The sequence below is a fragment of the Elgaria multicarinata genome, chromosome 10 (genome assembly GCF_023053635.1).
Source record: "Elgaria multicarinata webbii isolate HBS135686 ecotype San Diego chromosome 10, rElgMul1.1.pri, whole genome shotgun sequence".
NCBI lineage: Eukaryota > Metazoa > Chordata > Lepidosauria > Squamata > Anguidae > Elgaria > Elgaria multicarinata.
Genome location: NC_086180.1, coordinates 11,766,782 through 11,788,604, shown reverse-complemented (window position 1 = coordinate 11,788,604; position 21,823 = coordinate 11,766,782).

Sequence of the window (21,823 nt, the reverse complement as noted above, 5' to 3'; positions counted from 1 at the left end):
GAGGCATTTATTGTGGAAGAGTGCAGTGATGCAGTCAGGGAGATACCACTGCAGGTTATGAAGAAGGGCGCTTAGATATGACCCGCTGGCTGGTGGATTGAACTCAATATAGACATGGATTAGAAATGCCTTTGGTCTAATCGAGGATGGCTCTTCTTAAGTTCTTATGTTAACTAATCTCTTGACTTCAGAATTAATGCAGAGCAGATATACCCCCCCTTCCTTACACACATCTTGCTTTCAATTTTGGGGGAATATAAACTGGGGTGTAATATCAACCGCATTTATTACTGGCAGCATTGATGCTCTCCGCTGCTGCCCCAGTGAAGTTTCCTCAAGACTTCCGATCCCGAAGACACCAGAATGAAGACCGGAAGCATTACTCTGGTCCTCTCCTCAGTGGCTTCAGTTTCAGGATGACACAAAGGAGGATGGACAGGATGGACAGATGTTCAGGATGGACAGATGCAAGACAGGAGGGGATTCAGTTTTGTGAAAATTTTCCATCAAGGCTAGAAAGTTTTAAAAGAAGTTTTGGGTCACCTGTATCTCAGAATGCCTTTGCATTGGCCAGCCTTCTCCAACCCATTACCTTCCAGATGGTTGGGATTATAACATCTGGAGGTCACCTGGTCCAGGACTTTGCCATAGGATTGAGAGTTATTAGCTGCAAGGGATGTGGGAATCAGCAAAACGCCAGCTACCAAAGTTCTCTGAATTCCATCTCAACTCTTCTTCTGACTTGAGTCCATATCAGATTGTGAGCTTTGTTCCCCCCTCTTTTTGCATGAAAATCTGTGTGCATTTTCACATCAATTGTACACATCAATTGTGCGCGTTTTTGAAACGTATGCATTCCTCTCCTATTAATAGAAGTGCATTTCTGTACGTATTTTTCAAAAATACACTTTCTTTCATGCATATTTTTCAAATGTACCCTAGCTGTTGAATGCTGTGTGTGTGTGTGTGTGTGTGTGTGTGTGTGTGCACGTATCCACAAATCAAATTTCAAGCTCAAAAATGCATAGACTTTGACCTCAGGTTGTGCCTGAGTCCATGTTTGGCCCAGAAAGAGCAAACTGGGTAAATTCCATATTGAAATCCATAAAAGATGCTAAACTGTGACTGGACATTGACCCATATGTCTATGTGGACCATTCCTTACACTCCATCCCTTAAGCCAGGAGACAAAGAAGAAACTCAGGTATGGGAGTCAAATCTGACCTTCCAGGGATCCCCAAGGTGCCATGCTCCCTCCCCCTGGCTCTGCCCCTCACTCCCAGCCACCCATAGCTTGGTAGTCTTCTGGCCTTTGTGCAGTTCTCTCCCCATACTAAAATGTTGAGATGCCTCTCCTAAGGCTTACGCAGTAAGAGCTTTAAGATAAAAGAGGCAGTGTTTGGGGGCATTTTGACCCTGCCCATTTTTTAGCCCCGCCCACTACTGGAATGCAGCCCCTTGGGCTGAAAGAGGATCAGCATCCTGGCACTAAGCTCAGGCCAGGTTATAATTTTGAAAAAAAACACGCACCCAATAAAATGTCAACTAAGCATGAATTATATTAAAATTAGGGCTGTATCTCAAACCGAAGCGAGGGGATTCGGACCGCTTCGGTCTGAATCCAGATCAGGGCTGGATCAGTCCAGAGTATGTCAGACTGGGTCAGATGGCTTCAGGCCGAAACAGATGATAGCCAGCCACTGCTCCCACCTGCTGAGCTGCAGGAGCGACTGGGACTTACCTGGCCCATCTGCTCATGCCTGGCAGCCACCCATCCTTCATGCAAGCCACCATTTTTAAGGAAGGTGGGGGCTCTGTATTTACATAGATCGAATGCTGTGTGCAATAGCAGCCACAAAGGGCTATTTCCAGAAATAGGTTAGGTAAGTTGCCGTTTTGGCTCCCTGGGTTTGGGGGTGAGCAGGGCAGGGGGAGTCTGATGGACTTTTGGTTGGCCACTTGCCTGGCTTTCCCAGAAAAACACAACAGGCATATTGAGGACAGTTTGGAAGCTTCGAGTCGGCCTCCGAAGTGAGTTTGGGTGGGTGCACCTGCACAGCCCTAATTAAAATGTTAGGGTGCAATCTGTCACCATGTGCTTATAGCCAGCCATGTGCAGATTAACTAGCTTGTTCCCTCTTCTTCCCAAGCCATCAGTGGCAACTGGAATCCCATGTATGTCAGTCCATATCTCCAGCGCTCCCATTCACCTGAGTGCGAATTATCCGTGCACACTGAGGAGCTTGGGGAACTGGGTGAACAAGACTCTCTTTGATCCTGGGCCAGTTCCTTTGCATGCAGGTGACTCAGTGAATATGGCTCGTGTCCTTGGTACTATGGATGGGGGGCAGGATTTTTGGCAGTTTGCCTTTTGATAAGGGCATTCCAGATTTGCACTTCCCAAATGAATCTGCAAACCAGAACACAGCTATCCTTCAGTATTGGCACTTCTCAGCATTTCTAATGCAGCTTTCTGAGGAAACATGTGAGTACAAAAATGCATATATTAGGGGAAAGTGTGCACAAACATAATGTATAGATGAATAAAGAATCAGAAAAATGGATATTGGGGGAACCTGTTTGCAAAACATTAAGCAAAATTGCAGTGAAAAATGTGGATATTAGGTAGGGTTGCCATATTCTGAATCTACAAAACTGGGACAATTTTTGTGTGTGGGGTGCGGGGTGGGGAAGCTAGGATTTTTTTTAAAAAAACTGAGCAATATATAAAGGTCTAGGGAAAGCCCAATTTTTGCAAAGCCCAATTTTTCAATTAAAACACCAACAACTGTAAAACCAGACGTCTTAAATTCATTGCAACTTACTTCTAAGTAACAGATTTGAGGCTTGCAATCCAAATCCAAGGAGGTGGATTTTTGAAGGGTGATTTTTGGGGGAGTGACTTTCCTTTCCTTTCTCCCCTCTCTCCTTTCCTCTTCCTTATCCCCCACTTGCTCCCTCCTTCCTGTCCCCCACAAAACACTCTTTCTTCCCCCACAAAAAAACTAGCAGCTCTGCCCCTCACTTACCCTAAAGGTCTGACCACAACCAGCCAAGCTCACCAAACTCCTTTGCATGGCAATGGTCCTCAGGCAGCCTGAGGAGAGCACATGAGCCTTTCCTCACTGTTGTTCCTCTTCTACGCAGCTGCAGGCGCAATAAGGTGAGTCACGGTGAGTGACTCAGATGAGCCTGTGGAAGAGAGGTGATGCTCTGGAAAAGGCGCCAGATTGATGCACCTCTTTCTCTGCTGCTGCCGCTCCACTGAGCAGGCTTAAGGCACCATTTTCGAGGTCAGAATTTCTCCGGCCAGCTGGACCAGGAATCCGGGATACTTGACCAGCCGGTCAGGACATTTCAGAATCTCCTGGAAATCGGGACATTCCTGGTTTTCTGGGATGTATAGCAACCCTAATATTAGGAGAAATGCACAGGAGAAATGGATACTTCTTTTGTGTGGAGGCCTTTAAAACGCCCATCACAAATGGGAACAGGGAAAATGAGAAACTGAAATTGACAGACTTGTCCTTTCTTCTTGATACCGATCAGTGAAGGATGTATGTAGACTTGACTTAACTGGAAGTGCATCCAATGACCATCTGTCTCGCTTCCTCTTCTCCCCTGTCTGTGCTGCATGTGTGAGACACATGCGCACAAAGAGACAGAGGGAGAGAGATTGGTATCTAAACAATACATTATAGTAACAGTTGGAGAGATCAAAAGGAATACATTGCAGCAAGAGTTTAAAAATAAGATTTGTAATGAGACAGCCATCATAAGACAGCTCCCTGGTGATGGTTTGGCAATCCTATCACACTTGTCATGGATTTAGCTGTCAGTGAAATTGAACGGCAACTGGGTTTCTTTGGAAGGAAACCAAAACTTAGGAGGGGGCTAATTAAACTCAAAACATGTCATCCTGGTCTGTATCAACCATGCTGTTTGGAGGATGCTGAACGCTGTTGTCCAACACATCTGCAGAAGTCTGCTCTGAACTGACAATGGATGCTCCTCCAAGCTTCCACCAACTGTTCTCCTGGACATTTTGGGGAGAGACAGCAATGTCACATCAGTGTTACACCTTCCTAGGGAAGCTTTGGTGAAAGAGAATCTCATTTCATCTTCCCGCCAGCAAGGTGTTTGATAGGTAACCCCAGATATAACCTTCAGTTCAGATTTTGAATCATATTCACCTTTCTGTTTGAGATATAACAAAGCTGTGGAGCAGCTTTACACCGGTTTGGCAACATGGAAGAAAGCCCTGTCTTCAGTCTTCTCACATCAGTCCGTTGGTTTCTGTTCACCACTCTGCCGCAAAGATCATCTTCTTGGCTCGCCGCTCCGACCATGTTACTCCGCTTCTGAAATCTCTTCATTGGCTTCCAATTCACTACAGAATCCAATATAAACTTCTCCTGTTAACCTTCAAAGCTTTTCACGGTCTAGCTCCTTCCTATCTCTCCTCTCTCATCTCACACTATTGCCCCGCTCGTGCTCTTCGCTCCTCTGATGCCATGTTTCTCGCCTGCCCAAGGGCCTCTACTTCCCTTGCTCGGCTTCGTCCATTCTCTTCTGCTGCCCCTTATGCCTGGAATGCTCTTCCAGAACATTTGAGAACTACAAGTTCAACCGCAGCTTTTAAAGCTCAACTAAAAACTTTTCTTTTTCCTAAAGCTTTTAAAACTTGATGTTGTGCAGACTTCTACTGTTACTTTCTACTGTTAGTTTTACCCTACCCTGTGCCTGCTTACCCTACCCTGTACCTGTTTGCATTCTCTTCCCCTCCTTATTGTTTTACTATGATTTTATTAGATTGTAAGCCTATGCGGCAGGGTCTTGCTATTTACTGTTTTACTCTGTACAGCACCATGTACACTGATGGTGCTATATAAATAAATAAATAAATAATAATAATAATAATAATAATAATAATAATAATAATAATTTGCAAATGCTCTTCTTTCCAGCACCATCACTTGCTCCAGTTGTTTTATTTGTTACATTGATATCCTGCCTTTCCTCCGAGGAGCCCAAGGCACATTCTTGATCCTCCTCCTTTCCATTGTATTCTCACAACAATCCTGTGAGGTAGGTTAGGCTGAGAGTCATTGACTGGCCGAAAGTCACCCAGTGAGCTTCATGGCTGGTTAGAATCTAGGGGCTCATCTACACCAAGCAGATATTCCACTATGAAAGTGGTATGAAAGCAGTGTATAAAAGGCAGGAGCCACACGACTGCTTTATAGCGGTATGTACCTACCATATGTACCTACCCGGACCCGGACCTTAAGATCATCTACAGGGGCCCTTCTCCGTGAGCCCCTGCCAAAGGAAGTGAGGCAGGTGGCTACTAGGAGGAGGACTTTCTCCGCTGTGGCACCCCGGTTGTGGAATGAGCTCCCCAGAGAGGTCCGCCTGGCGCCTACACTGTACTCCTTTCGTCGCCAGCTGAAGACCTTTTTATTCACTCAGTATTTTAACACTTAATTTTAACTTAAATTTAAATTATACTGTTTTAACTCTGTATTTTAACCTTATATCAAATTTGCTGCGTGGTTTTATCCTGGTTGTGCTTTTTATATTGTATTTTGTATTTGTATTTTTAACTTGTTGGTTGTTTTATGATGGTTTTAATTTTTGTGAACCGCCCAGAGAGCTTCGGCTATTGGGCGGTATAAAAATGTAATAAATAAATAAATAAATAAATATTGAAGTGCACTGACAACTGTTGGGGCCCATCGACACATACTATAGACCACTTTGATACTACTTTCATAGTGTTATATCCTGCTTGGTGTAGATGTATCATGGGCCCCAACATTTGTCAGTGCACTTCAGTACCACTATAAAGCAGTTGTGTAGATCCTGCAGTGCACTTCAATACCGCTATAAAGCAGTAGTGTGACTCCTGCCTTTCATATACTGCTTTCATAGTGGAATATTCTGCTGGTATAGATGAGCCCTAGGTCTTCCCAGGCCAAGCCCAACACTTCAACTACTTCACCACCTTTCACACTGGCTCTCGATGACATGGGAGCCGAGCTACCTATAGATCGCTCATGATGGTTCTGTTTTAAGTAGAACTGTTAGAAGTATCGACAAAGCATTAGACGTATGACTCTCAATACTGCTTGCTGGGGAACCTGAACAAGAGGGTGACATTGTGTTCATGTCCTGCTTGAGGGTTCTCACTGAAGCATCTGATTGGCTACTGTGGGGACACGGTGCTGGACTAGAAAGGCCTTTGGTCTGATCCAGCACAGCTTTACTTACGGTCTTAAATTTTGGGGCAAGACACTGAGACATTTGAAGCCCAAAACATCAGGCTAGCAACATTTAGGGAGAGTCTGTTGCTTAGTAGTAAGAGTACATGCTTTGGGCACAAGTGTCAGGTTCAGTCCTTGGCATCTTCTGGTAGATCTGGAAAGACTCCTATCTGAAAACCTGGAGAGCTGGCTAGATGGACTAAGGATTTGATTCAGTATAAAGCAGCTTCCTAAGTAGTTGGAGTGTTGGACTTGGAATGCTGCTTTCTTTTCTGCTCCTTCTACTTTTCCACCTCACCCTTATCTACCTTGGCTGGGCTTCATTTCAGCCAGCTACTGCAGGCAGGACACCAAGGCAATAGCTAGACCTAAGGTTTATCCCTGGATCGTCCAGGGGTCAAACCTGTTCATCTAGGTGACACACAGGGGATCCAGTGCTTAGGCAGGGGTGAACCCTGGATGATCCCAGGATAAACCTTAGGTCTAGCTGTGGCCCAAGTCAAAGCACTCCCTTTGCCAGGCAGGAGCCACACCAAGCAGGATATAGTGGTATGAAAGCTGTATGTGGTACAAGGCTGACAACTATTACCCCAGAGGACCTTTTCTTCTGCCGCTCCCAGTTTGTGGAATGGCTTGCCGGGAGAGATTCGTCAACTTAACAGTCTTCCAGAATTTAAGAAAGCTGTAAAGCCTGTTCTCTTCCAGCAGGCCTACCCAGCTAAATTTTAAGATGCATTTTTAATGGTGTGCTGCTTTTAATGATGCACTGGTTTTAAACATTTGAATTAGTTGTATGTATTTTATGGTGTTTTTATTTGTGTTGTACCCTGCCTCGATCCAGAGGGAGAGGCGGGTAACAAATATATTATTATTATTATTACAGTTCTTCCTGTGCTGGTAGAGGATCGCACATTAAATAGAATCCTCTATGTGGGAAGCCTCTGACATGACATGCATGCATTCCCCATGGAGAATGTCTATCCTCTGACATGACATGCATGCATTCCCCATGGAGGTGAAGTTTTTACCTTGGCTCATTTGTGGTCTGAAGTGTTTTACTCCAAGAATGGCGATAGTATTTGCTATATCCGTTGTTTTGAATAGGTTCTGATTCATGTCTTACAAGTATAAATAAATCAGAGGTTGGAATGTATCAAGGAACGGTTATCTCATGATGCCCAATCACGTATCATGGGATAACTGTCCCTCAATACACTTCAACCTCTGATTTATTTACATACTTAAGATGTGAATTGGAGCCCCGTGCTGGCTGTGAATTCTGAGAACTGCACTCCAAAACATCTGGAGGGCATCAGGTTGGGGAAAGATCCTAGTGGAAGAGCAACTAGAATATATGACTGCCGGCTGTTTAAAATGTTAAATTTCAGGTATTCTCCACAAAATTAATATGTGACTTTAACTATGCATCCTCCCAGAAATTATATCCACCCATCTCAGCATGCGTATTTGGAAATGACAGTATGTACTAAAAACAATGTTATACTTGTGCTTTTTTTAAAAAGGTCAATTGAAATGAAGAGACTTAATTATAACCTTCTTTCTAAATTGCTTGTCTGATATTTATTGCTGGCATTTATTGACACCTCCCCCCACCACACACTGCTCTTACTTGAAAGAGCAAGAGGTAATTAGGAACATGGGCCCACACTTTGTTCCTGCTACTAGTCGATGCGATAAACATCGCGGTACATTTCCATTATAACTTCCTGATAGCTTTTACTGAAAAACACCATACATTTACTGTATTATAACTGGTTGGCACATTGACTGAATTGCCTTTTTAACAAGGTACTTAAAATGCTTCATTTGCAATCTAGTATTAAATGAATCCAGACCAAACAGGCTTTCTTATCAATATAAGAAACGAGACCACATTACGCCAGTCCTTTTCCAGCTTCATTGGCTGCCAGTCCAGGCCTGGGCCCGATTCAAAGTGCTGGTATTAACATTTAAAGCCCTAAACGGCTTGGGGCAAGGTTATCTGAAGGAACGCCTCCTCCCATATGTACCTGCCCGGACCCTAAGGTCATCCTCAGGGGTCCTTCTCCACGAGCCCCTGCCAAAGGAAGTGAGGCAGGTGGCTACCAGGAGGAGGGCCTTCTCTGCTGTGGCATCCTGGCTGTGGAATGAGCTCCCTAAGGAGGTTCGCTTGGCACCTACATTATATGCTTTTAGACGCCAGGTGAAGACCTTTTTATTCTCCCAGCATTTTAACAGTCTATAAATAAATTTTAACTTGGTGTTTTAAATTTGTAATTTTGCATTGCTGCTGTTTTTATCTGGTTGAGCTTTTATATTGTATTTTGTACTATGGTTTTATACTGTTGTTTTATACTTTGAATGTTTTTAATTTTTGTGAACTGCCCAGAGAGCTCCGGCTATTGGGCAGTATAGAAATGTAATAAATAAATAAATAAATAAATAAATAAATATAGTAGCTGACTCAAAATGGCAAGCATTACTACAAAGCATTTCCTTTGCAAAATAATTGACTCTAAGGCTTGAGTGCCCCAATCCTAGGTTTTCCAGGTCCAAAGTCAGGCCTGAAGCTTCACAATTGATGCCTTCTTCTCAAAGCCTTCAGAGAAAGCTAAAAAATCTCAGGCTGTGCAATTAGGATCAAGGGAGCAGGCTATTTTGTTTTTCAATTGAGAGGTTTTGCCACTGGCTCTCCTTCAGGTCCATCAGGCTTAGGGATGGAGGAGAAATTTATTTAGTTCACATTTTGATGCAAACCTAACTAATTCTGCACTTTCAAACCATCATGTGAACTGAAATTTAGTAATCCCTTGAAATCCACACTGTGAATTTTGCAATGGAGTTGTCCAATCAAAACATGCATATATTAGGGCAAACAGCATTCAAAAATGTATTATATTTGGAAAAATTCTAGTAAAAAATTGTGAATATTAGGCAAAATTGCATTCAAATGCATGTATTAGTGAGGGAGTTTCAGAGGTTGGCAGTAAGAGAGAGGGCCTTCTCACTGGTGGCCCCCAAATGTGCAGTGCTCTCCCCATAAGGTCCATCTGTCACCAACATTATCATCTTTACAGTGACCGGTTTAGCGTTTCCTCTACTCCCAGACGTTTGATGGCAGATGATAGGACTTCTGAATTTAGTTGTTTCCCTGGGACTTGGAATTGTAAATTGGCTTTAGTTGTTTTTAATTGTTGTTTTGTATGTTTTAACCCTTTCTTGGGTCTTCTTTTAAGAGAAAGGTGTCTAATAATGATGAAGTAGGAGAAATGTGCACAATAATGAAGTGTCTTCATGGAAACCTTAAAAGACCCTCAAATTTTGGGATGAACTGAACTTAAGACTCAAGAAATTCTGAAGATGAATTGAAGATTGAAAGATGAGAAACTAAAAGAAATTGAAATCGACATATTTGTCCATCCCTAATCAGGCTCCACTGCTGAGGCATGCTCTTCCTCTGATTGGCCAGGTGCAATTCTCGGACCTGTCTCTGATCTCCACCCCCATCCCAAAAGGCTCCAGTCCCTTGCTTGTTTTGTACTGCCTTTTAGCTCTTAAGCTCCATCACTCCACTCTCTGCAACTCCAGTGATGGAGCTTGTACCACACCCTGATCTGGTACAAGAAATCTATGGATTGAAGCAGGTTTCTGTACACAATTGAAGAAAGTGAAGATGATCTTGGTGTGTTTCTGTTATCACACAATCATAATCCAAGCATCACTGAACTGGCTGGGTCTTTTGATGCTGGAGCCGAATTTGTTGCAGATGCCTTGTTCTGCTAACTGGTGTTGAACCAGAGGAGATGTACACCAGTCAAGACAGGAAGCGATGGGAGGAAATTCTCCAAGACTCTCCAGAAGTCAAGGAGGAATCTTCCCAGGAGCTTATTGGACAGGATGCCCAGGCTCAGAGATCACCATCCCTACACCCGGGGAACTCAGTTTTTGTTGGAGGGAACAAGAACAGAAAAGATGACAGAGCCCACAGTCTGCCGCAGGGTCAAGCAGGCAGAATTGAGAGGAGATGGGAGGTGGTCCTCTAGGTTGACCACTTGGCAAAGTCTTCAATTTGAAGACCTTCCTTGAAAGACGGATTCAGTAAAAAGCTGTTGGGCACTGCGGGAAACTTTCCATTTAGTTGATAGGCAACCGCCTTGCTTTGTTAGGCTTATTGAGCTTAGGGAACAGCTCATAACCTTCACACTCCCTTCAGGTGTGAAGAGATGTCTATTTACTGAATACAGCTTTGTGGATTGCAGGGCAGACCTCTTTATTGTCTCACATCTCAGTGAGAGAGCTTGGAATCATGACACTAAGGCAATTGCTAGACCAGGCTATATCCTGGGCTGATACCCGGGATCGCCCCAGCGTGTCCAGATGACGCACAGGGGATCCCGAGCTCAGGCAGGGATCAACCCTGCCTGGCTCCGGGATATAGCCTACCCCTTTGGGCCCAATTTTTCCCCAGTCCCAGGCTGAGCCCGGGACCATGGTAGGTGTAGCCCATTCTGCCACTTTTCCAGGCTACGAGCGATTACTTGCGCATAGCTAGGAGAAGCCATGCATAGGCTGCAGTGCTCCCCAGGAGCGCTGCGACCATCGGGGGCAGGGTGGGAGGAGTGGGGAAATTATATATATATATATATATATATATATATATATATATATATTAAAAAAACTTACCTTGAATCGCTCGTGTGCAGCCAGCCCTTTAAGATGAAAAGAAAATGGCGGACGCGACGGGGCTTTCCTTCAGCCCGTCGCATCTGATGTGTAGACTAGGGTGAAAGCCAGCAATAGTTGTATCACAGGCTCTCCCCTCCTGCATTGTGGATTTTTAGGTAGGTCTAGCAAAGGCCTAAGGCACTCATGGACAAGTTTTTTTGTCAGGTGTGCCAGAAATCAACTTTAGAGTATGCCACTGTGTCCGTCTGTACTATACACAACAATAGATGTAGCCTCTGATGACAACAGCTGCTATGAGTACTAAATGTAACCAGAGCAGCATGCAGCAATATAAAAAAACATAGAATATAATCATAAGAGTACAATTGCAACTAACAACCAATTTCTAAAAGCAATAAAAAGGAAGGGGTAATCTAATCAACATTTCAAAATAACTGCCCCCCCCAAAAAAAAACCTAATAGCAGTAATGGTAAAAGATGTTACACATCAAACACATGTTTGCCTTCTGAAATAAAAGTTTCTTCTATTTCTAGTGAAACAACACAAAGGAAACCTGACAGATTTTGATTGGGATAAGGATGTATGAGAATTTAGTTTAGTTAATTTTTGACCAGAACTTGCTACGTTTGCAAGTTCAAGCATTACTGTGGGAATGCTGTGGACATCATATATCTTGACTTCAGCAAAGCTTTTGACAAACACATAACATTCTGATTAACAAACTAGCTAAAAGTGGGCTAGATGGAACAACTATTAGGTGGATTCACAGTTGGCTACAGAATCGGACTCAAAGAGTACTTATCAATGGAACCTTTTCAAACTGGGGAGAGGCAACGAGTGGGGTACCGCAGGGCTCAGTCCTGGGCCCAGTGCTCTTCAACATTTTTATTAATGATTTGGACGAGGAGGTGCAGGGAACGCTGATCAAATTTACAGATGACACAAAATTGGGTGGGATAGCTAATACCCTGGAAGACAGAAACAAACTTCAAAGTGATCTTGATAGGCTAGAGTGCTGGGCTGAAAACAACAGGATGAAATTTAATAGGGATAAATGCCAAGTTCTACATTTAGGAAATAGAAACCAAATGTACAGTTACAAGATGGGGGATACTTGGCTCAGCAATACTACAAAAGAGAAGGATCTTGGAATTGTTGTAGATCGCAAGCTGAATATGAGCCAACAATGTGATGTGGCTGCAAGAAAGGCAAATGCTATTTTGGGCTGCATTAATAGAAGTTTAGCTTCCAAATCATGTGAGGTACTGGTTCCTCTCTATTCGGCCCTGGTTAGGCCTCATCTAGAGTATTGCACTCAGTTCTGGGCTCCACAATTCAAGAAGGACGCAGACAAGCTGGAGCGTGTTCAGAGGAGGTCAACCAGGATGATCAGGGGTCTGGAAAGAGGGACTGAAAGAACCGGGCATGTTTAGCCTGGAGAAGAGAAGATGGAGGGGAGACATGATAGCACATCATTAAAAGGTGGTCACACAGAGGAGGGCTAGGATCTCTTCTCAATCCTCCCAGAGTGCAGGACACGGAGTAACGGGCTCAAGTTAAAGGAAGCCAGATTCCAGCTGGACATCAGGAAAAACTTCCTGTTAGAGCAGTACGACAATGGAATCAGTTACCTAGGGAGGTTATGGGCTCTCCCACACTAGAGGTCTTCAAGAGGCAGCTGGACAACCATCTGTCAGGAATGCTTTAGGGTGGATTCCTGCACTGAGCAGGGGGTTGGACTCGATGGCCTTGTAGGTCCCTTCCAACTCTGCTATTCTGTGATTCTATGATTCTATGACAGCCTGCCATTGGCCTGCCATAGGATTTTTCTTGATTGAGTGATAGGCTACTGTGACACTTGAATGCTTCAGAAGCATGGGGGCATCATGCTGTGAAACATACACAATCAACCACATGGACTGTCCATTGACATCTAGGGTTGGGCAAACTCACCTGCCCACCCCTGGTGGTCAGGCCATGTGAGTTTCTTTTGAGGCTCGGCGATGCCCGACGAGCACGCAGAAGCGATCCGCTCTTGCTCCAGAAATTACTCATCCCCCCTGTTGCATAAATGGTGGCTGTAAAGGGCCCCTTTATGCAAAAGAGGCAACACACAATTTTCAGAGCCTCCATTGTGCACCACAATGGAGGATCTGGATGAGGGTGGGTGGCTGCTGAGTGCTCGTTGGGCCTCGCGGGTTCTTGGAGGGAGGGTCTGCAAGTGTGCAGTGGGCACCCAACTGGGTCCAGGGACATGGATGTGGGGGAGTCTGTTGGACTCCCAGACTCAGTCGGGTGCCTGTGACATCCCTATTGACATCTGCTGGAACAGCATAATTAGACGAAGAACACCTGGGCCTAATCAACACCAAGCACGATATTGCACGATGAAAGCATTATGAAAGTGGTATTGGTATGTGTCAATGAGCCCCAACAGTTGTCACTGCTCCGGCTATTGGGCGGTATAGAAATGTAATTAATTAATTAATTAATTATAAATAAATTTCAATACCGCTATAAAGCAGTAGTGTGGCTCCTGCCTTTTATATACTGCTTTCATACCACTTTCATAGTGACATATTCTGCTTGGTGTGGCTCCTGTTTTTTATATACTACTTTCATACCTCTTTCAATATCTTGCTTGGTGTAGATGAGGCCTGGTCTATCCATGAAACACAATGGAGGTGGAGGCCTGAAGTGATGGAAAGGATTGTACCACTTCAGGCTGCAGGAAGAGGTTGGCGTTTTAAAATGCTCTCCCATGTAACCCCCCACCCAGAACAGCCACATAGCTGCCTGCAAATTTATTTATTTATTTTTATTTACTTATTACATTTTTATACCACCCAATAGCTGAAGCTCTCTGGGCGGTTCACAAAAATTAAAACCATAATAAAACAACCAACAGGTTAAAAGCAAAAATACAAAATACAGTATAAAAAGCACAACCAGGATAAAACCACGCAGCAAAATTGATATAAGATTAAAATACAGAGTTAGAACAGTAAAATTTAAATTTAAGTTAAAATTAAGTGTTAAAATACTGAGAGAATAAAAAGTTATTCAGCTGGTGACGAAAGGAGTACAGTGTAGGCGCCAGGCGGACCTCTCTGGGGAGCTCGTTCCACAGCTGGGGTGCCACAGCAGAGAAGGCCCTCCTCCTGTTACCCCCCTGCCTCACTTCCTTTGGCAGGGGCTCACGGAGAAGGGCTCCTGTAGATGATCTTACGGTCCGGGCAGGTACATATGGGAGGAGGCGTTCCTTCAAATAACCTGGCCCCAAACCATTTAGGGCTTTAAATGTCAATACCAGCACTTTGAATCGGGCCTGGACCGATTCCATCCTAATCCTCCCCTGCAGCACTAATTTCTCCTAGCAGTAAGGTTTTGTGTTTTAAAAGAGAGCATTAAAAATGTGATCCCCTCACCTGGAATGGTAAGTAGCACAGTCCTTCATCTACCTCACTCCATGCTGCACATATTGACCAGGCCTAAGGCTGACATGATCCACTGGAAATATGTTGCCTGTTACTTGGTTTTGTGTGAGAGAATTGTAGTTCATAAAGAAGCAAGAGCCATTCAGGTTCAGTTTGTTATATAGCCGTACATATAAATAATCCTTCCCTGACAGAGAATCCATTCATCTCACTTCTAATGATATTACAAATGTGACAAAGGAAAACTAGGTGGCATTCCACCACATAAAGACTGGATTTATGGGGGCTTCCCAAACCAACCATCTGAAAATGAAATTGGAGGGTGAAGTGTAAATCAGCCATGGCACTTTTCAAATAATGTCACAGTATTTTGCTTAGTGACTCTTGAGCTCATAAAATGTAGGTGGAGGGACAAATTATTATAGGGCAGCATGTGTGGACTCAGGAAAAGGTTTTACAGTTTGAATTCCTGTTTTGCCACTTTTTGTAGGGAGGAGGTATGAGAATTTCGTTTATGTTCGCAAATCATGCGGATGTGTCCTGCTCACAATCCTGAATGTGGGCAGGAGCACATTAAAAGGGCCCGCAATTTCCTGTACTTGCATTCATGTTTGAAAAATGCACACTTCAAAAATGTACATGTTTAAAAATGCATATTTCCCCACCAAAATGTGCATTTTTATGCTTTACTCTATGGAGGGTGTGATCTTCTTAAAAATGTGAATCCCCCCCCCCATTTAAAACACATTTTCCCCGTTTGAACAAAATGTGAAAAGAGCACAACTGAACACAGGGGAGTGAAACAAGGGGAGCTTCAAGGTGATATTTGGAGAATATGACAATGGCAGGAATTGCTTGTTAGCTCACCCCAAGGGAGGGTGCAAGAGTCTGTTTGGGGCTTGAAGCCTGGCGAAACGCACTGTCTTGAACCCCGAATGCCAGGCCCAGATCCCCAGGCTTGCCTGATTCATTGCACGACCAGTTGGGCAAGCTTGAGGATTTCCATTGCAAGCCACCCCTTGCACTCTCCTTCCTTGCAAGGAGAGTATGAGATCTTGATGAAGGACAGCAGGAGCCCTGCACTGCTGGTCAAGCCCTCATTTTCTCCTCACAAGGGGAGTGTGAAGGCTTGGCTAGCAGCAACGAGAACTCCTTCCGTCTACACTAGCCAATCCCTTGTGCTCTCCTTAGGAGTGTACCCTCTCTAAGGCCAATTCCTTCCCCCATCTGGTCCTCTCTATGACTGCTGGGGCTCCACAACCTGACTTGCTACTCTTTGCCAAACAGGCTCCGGTGAGTGAAATAAGGGTGAGGCTTCCACCCAGGCCTGCAGCATCAGAAGAAGAGGGATTATCTCTGCCCACTCCCCAGCCCCAAAGTTGGGTGGAAGCCGAGGACTTGTTTGGACTCTTCACTTTCCAAGTGGAAGTGCAGATCCCAAACCAGCCTCCCCTTCTCTTCTCCAACTCCTAGCCAGAACGTGGCTGTAGAAACACATGGGCTTCTCTCCAAACTGCTGGGTACACAGCTAAACTAAGACAATGTGCTTCCACCTTGTCCTGAGAGCTGAAAAGGGGCATGTAGGCTTGTTTTCACATCCCCCAGTTAGGATGAAATTGTCTGCCCAAAATTGGCTGAGGGGCACGGTTCTGATGACCTCAAATTTTTGGTTGGCTGTGAATTCCAGCAGGAATTTGTAGATTCCTGGTGAGGATGCATTGAACTGTGTGCCTATTCTCTTCCCCGTTTGAACCCCAGATGGAAAGGCAGCACTTACTAGCTCCTACTACCATAGAATCATAGAATAGTAGAGTTGGAAGGGGCCTACAAGGCCATCGAGTCCAACCCCCTGCTCAATGCAGGAATCCACCCTAAAGCATCCCCGACAGATGCTTGTCCAGCTGCCTCTTGAAGGCCTCTAGTGTGGGAGAGCCCACAACCTCCCTAGGTAACTGATTGCATTGTGGCACTGCTCTTACAGTCAGGAAGTTTTTCCTGATGTCCAGCCAGAATCTGTAACTTGAGCCTGTTATTCCGTGTCCTGCACTCTGGGAGGATCGAGAAGAGATCCTGGCCCTCCTCTGTGTGACAACCTTTCAAGCATTTGAAGAGTGCTATCATGTCTCCCCTCAATCTTCTCTTCTCCAGGCTAAACATGCCCAGTTCTTTCAGTCTCTCTTCATAGGGCTTTGTTTCCAGACCCCTGATCATCCTGGTTGCCCTCCTCTTAACACTCTCCAGCTTGTCTGCATCCTTCTTGAATTGTGGAGCCCAGAATTGGACGCAATACTTAAGATGAGGCCTAACCAGGGCCGAATAGAGCGGAACCAGTACCAGCCAGTTCAGATAGAGGCAGCCTGGATATGTAGCCCTCTGCCACACCCACTAGGTTTGGGTCTTGAGGAAGATCCAGGACCCTTTTTCAAACACCCTTTTCTGGATCTTTTCTGATGCTCAGCACATTTTGATGCAGAACACTTGCTTTGCTAATATGAGGAATTACACAGCCTGATACTCCCATACAAGAAAAGATCACCTACTTAAGTACTCCCTCCTCATTAATGTGTGCTAAGTTGCTTATCTTTCAGAAACATGGGCAACTTAATCACTTCTCATGTCATTCCTTAATTCTTGGCATTTTTCAGCTGCTTAATTCTCTGGGGCAGCCTTCTCTCTGCAATGGCAAAACATCTGAAAACAGAAAGTCATGATCAGTACTTTTGGGCAGCAAGAATATAAATCATTTACCTGCAACTGTAGAAGAAGGTAGGTTGTGCGTTCAGATAACATGCAACAGTTTGAACCATAGTTATCTGCAAACACAGTTTTGCAATGTATATGTCTTATTCAGGATGCAAATCAGTACGTGACAATATAAGCTGTAGAGTAGAGATGTTTGGGTTTTTTTAAAGAAAAAAAAATCAAAATTCACCAAAATTTCAAAATCTAATCTGAACTTTGAATGTGGAGTTTAACCTCAAAATGTCAAATTCAAGGACAGTCCTACTGTTGGGAGTGCATCCTGTTGGATGGGGTAGGACTTATGTCCGGGTAAATTTATTTATTTATTTATTGCATTTTTATACTGACCAATAGCCGAAGTATCACATACATTCTATCACATTTATTTACCAATGATAAGTGTTTATAAACATGGGTTGTGGGTCGATATAACTGATTGTCCGCAATATGTGTTTCATATCTAATATTTACAGATGCTGAGCCAGCCAACAGGAATGGACAGAATTTCATTTCATTCTTCTCCTATTGTGATGCCACCTTCCCACCCAATGGGCTTACAAGAGCATCTTGTAAAGCACATAATTTCTGATGTTTTTTGGCTATAATAAATTTCATTGACATGTAATTGGCTATGAACCACAGTTGATGGTGGCCCTGTCTACCCTGAATTATGATTCATGTAAGCCATACACAGAGAGTGTTTTTGTTTTTAAACTGATTGCATTAGCATGGCTGCTCTTTATGCTGAGATAAGTGGAACCTTTCACATGAACAAATGAAAACAGGCCAAAATATTTATGGAGGATTAAGCAAGTGTTGAATGCCAAGGAACTCTTCAAGGATACTACCTAGGGATACTCTGTATGAATTAATATGAAGTTCAGATCTTCCTCCATATCCTGTAGGCACATAATGAACAGCTGGTGCCTAAACAGTGTGTCATGGCAAAAATAGGAAGAGTTGAAAGCTTTCTTTCTGAGCAATGGTCAAGCTCTTAGGAAGAAATCCCCACTCACCAGGCAGATGAACAAACTCTCTGGGAAGAAGAACTCTGGAAAGAAGCTTCGGAGGATGATGTTGTTAAGGTATTTTGAAACTAATAAGCTGCCTTGGATGGATTTATAATTTGAAAGGCAGGGGACAACAAGCAAATGAACAAATGGAGACCATGAAAGACTCATTCCCCTGCACACCTTCTAATGTGGTTTATACTAGCCTCTTCTGGCTTGCCAGCTTCACCCTATCCACTAGAACCTAGATCTAACCAAAAGACATTCATGCCATAGTCACATCCACGGCCCTTTCTACACCTAAGGGTTATCCCAGGAAAATGGAGAGATTGTCCCTGCCTGCTCCCGGGATCCCCTGTGTGCATTTGGATGCACAGGAACGATCCAGGGAAAAAAAGGCAGGTGTAGAAACAGTTCATGTTAGCTAGATAACTGCAATGCACTCTATCAGGGCTGCCTCTAAATGCAGTCCAGAAGCTTTCATTGGTCAGAAATGAAGCTGCTAATAACTTGAGTGGACAGATTGGAACATATAACTCTGATAGTGTACCATCTGCACTGGCTCCCAGTTTGTTTACTGGCTCAGTCCAATATGCCATGGTATGTTAAGAGTGGCCAATTATTAAGGTTTTGTTCCATGTCACCCTGTGGTTGGAAGGGGGCATGGGAGACAGGAACTTTTATGTGTTTGCGTCAAGACAATGGTATACCCTACGTAAGGAAGTTCACCCAGCCCCATCACTGCTTGCCTTTTGGTAAGGAAGCCAAGACCTAGCTTTTCTAGCAGACATTTTTAGGTATGGCCTTCTGTTTTGTTTACTACTGCTGCTGTTAATGCCAAGTCTGATTCATAGTTGTTAATTTTTATTTTAACACCCATAATTTTAAATTTAACCTTATATCCTTGTGTGCAGCCATATATAGAAGAACAGCATGAACATGTTGAAAACATATAGTCAGAAAAACATGGTATATGCAACCAATGGCCTTCTGCTATTTACCTAGAGCAAACTGCACTTTCTTTGTACAAAAAAAAGGCACAAAAAGCCAATAAAACTAGGTAGATCTGAGAAACTGGTAAGGGAGCATTTCAGTCTTCTTGGACTTGAAACTGAAAGAAACTGAAAGAACTGATGACTGAAAGAACTGGGCATGTTTGGCCTGGAGAAGAGAAGATTGAGGGGAGACATGATAGCACTCTTCAAATACTTAAAAGGTTGTCACACAGAGGAGGGCCAGGATCTCTTCTCGATCCTTCCAGAGTGCAGGACACGGAATAAGGGCCTATCCACTGGAATTTTAGGATGCTTTTATGATGCTTTTAGGATGTTTTAACAATATAATGTTTTTAATCAGTATTTTATGTATTTTATACTTACTGCTGTTCCCCGCCTTGATCAAAATGGAGAGGCGGGTAAGAATTATTATTATTATTATTATTATTATTATTATTATTATTATTATTAATAATCCTGGGGAAAAAGGCAGGTGTAGAAAGGGCCACGTTTCAAAAGGTGGTTCTTCTCCCATGGAGATGCTGAGTTGGACTTCATATGCAGAATTGAAACCATCAGACAAGGGTTAAATAGAGACTGGGGGTGGTTCACTCATTATGAAAAGTAATTGCCCTTCATTAGATATTTATATGTACTTTTCAACTCACTTTGTTGTGGGTGGGCCACAACCACTCCGACTGGATCTTTTACCTTTGACTTGAGTTTATTTTCCCTTCATACTAACGGGATATACTTCTTTGTTGTATTGTTGAGTCTGCTGACCACATCCCACCATCTTTCTGCTCTCCCGTGTGGGTGTATGTTCACTCACCATGTGTATGTATAGATCTATATCTACAACCTACTAATGTGTCCTGCGTATGGCAGGAGACCTCTGGATCCTAAACCGATATGGAAAAGCAATATCATCTGCCTCCTGCTGTCCAAATCACATTCGGCTTTCCCACCAGCAGAAACATTTAATGGTTAGACGTGCTTTGCTGTTAGGATTAGCGATGGGTGAATTGAGCTCATCCTTTTTTTTTTTTTCCTGAGTTATAAATTTATATGAAAGCTCAGTTCAATTTTCTCTGAATTTGTCTGGATCTGTGATATGATCTGCATCATAATGAATGTGGCATGTTTAATGTGGTATTCTTTTCCACTCTGCGCATTACAACATAAAATGTCATGATGCATTCTCCTCATGATGGTCTGTTACCAAATGTGCATTGTTTACAGCCATCATATGCAAAGATGGAGGAGTCTGGATGCTTAGACATGCCAAATGTGCAGGAAATGTAAATGGACTTGCAACCAATTATAATTTGAATTTCATAAATATTACAGTTTTTGGCATAACGTCAGGGCTTGTGGTGCATTTGGGAATTATGAACCCGCCGGGTTCAATTTACGAGCTGACTAATTGCGAGTTTTGGTACCATCACTAGTTAAAATATAATATAGGGTGGCCATATGAAAAGGAGGACAGGGCTCCTGTGTGTCCCTGTTTTGCGGCTCCCTCAAATGTTTATTTGGGGGAGGTATTTGGGGTGAATACCAATATATAGAGAAGGAGGTGGTGTGAAGTGTGACCAGTATGGTGTAGTGGCTAAGGTGTTGGACTGGGAGTTGGGAGATCCGGGTTCTAGTCCCCTCTCAGCCATGGAAACCCACTAGGTGACTTTGGGCAAGGCGCAGACTCTCAGCCCAACCTACCTCACAGGGTTGATGTTGTGAGGTTAAAATGGAGAGGAGGAGGATTATGTATGCTGCCTTGGGTTCCTTGGAGGAAAAAAGGCGGGATATAAATGTAATAAATAAATAAAGTGATTTTTACAGAAAAAAAGGAGAGAAACAGGTTCTCAGTATGCTTAAAGAATCCTGAGAACCTGTTTCTCTCTTTTTTTCTGTTATTAAGTGATTTTGAACCATTTCAGAGGGAAGGGGGTTTACATTGGTACTGTGTGTATATCTTCTTTCCATTCCTTCTTTCAACTTTTTCAAGCTGGTGGCTTTGGTGTGACAGCAGTAGTGGAGTTCTGGCTATTTCTGCTGCCATTTCTTTTAAAGGTTAAAAGAAAAAGAAAGAAAGAGGGGAAAGGTAAGACCCCACCCATTACAAGTATTCCTTCCCAAAAACAGTTTTGGGAGTTGAATGTGACCTCTGAAATGGCACCAAATGGCCACTCCCAATTTGTCACCCATTCATGGCATCATGAATGGCTGTTATGGGACTCGCTGAGCGTATCCTTTTATAAATCACGGCATGATCCACGTGTATGTGTGGGGCAGGAGGCTGTTCAAATTCAGCTTTACCAAACATCCTAACTACTCAAAATTTCTAATTCTTCTCAAATAGTGCTTCTATCTTCTCAGTGCCCTGGAAGACCGTTCTCAGATGTTTGTATAACAGGATGACTCAGTTCTGCTCATGTTTTTGCTGCTCCAATTATACCACCTGGGCTGCCATTTTGTCATGGTAACCGTTACAGAGTGTAGCAGCAGTGGAGAGAGGTGAAGGACACCACAGACAGGTCTCCAAATAGTTTCAATTTTGCTGCATCAATGTGGCTAAGAATCAATGTGGGTAAGGACCTTAAAGCAGTTGGAACATCTAAACAATCCCACATAAGTACCTCTTTTTATGCATTAGCTCACCAGACTCCTGGACCCAGTCAAGTGC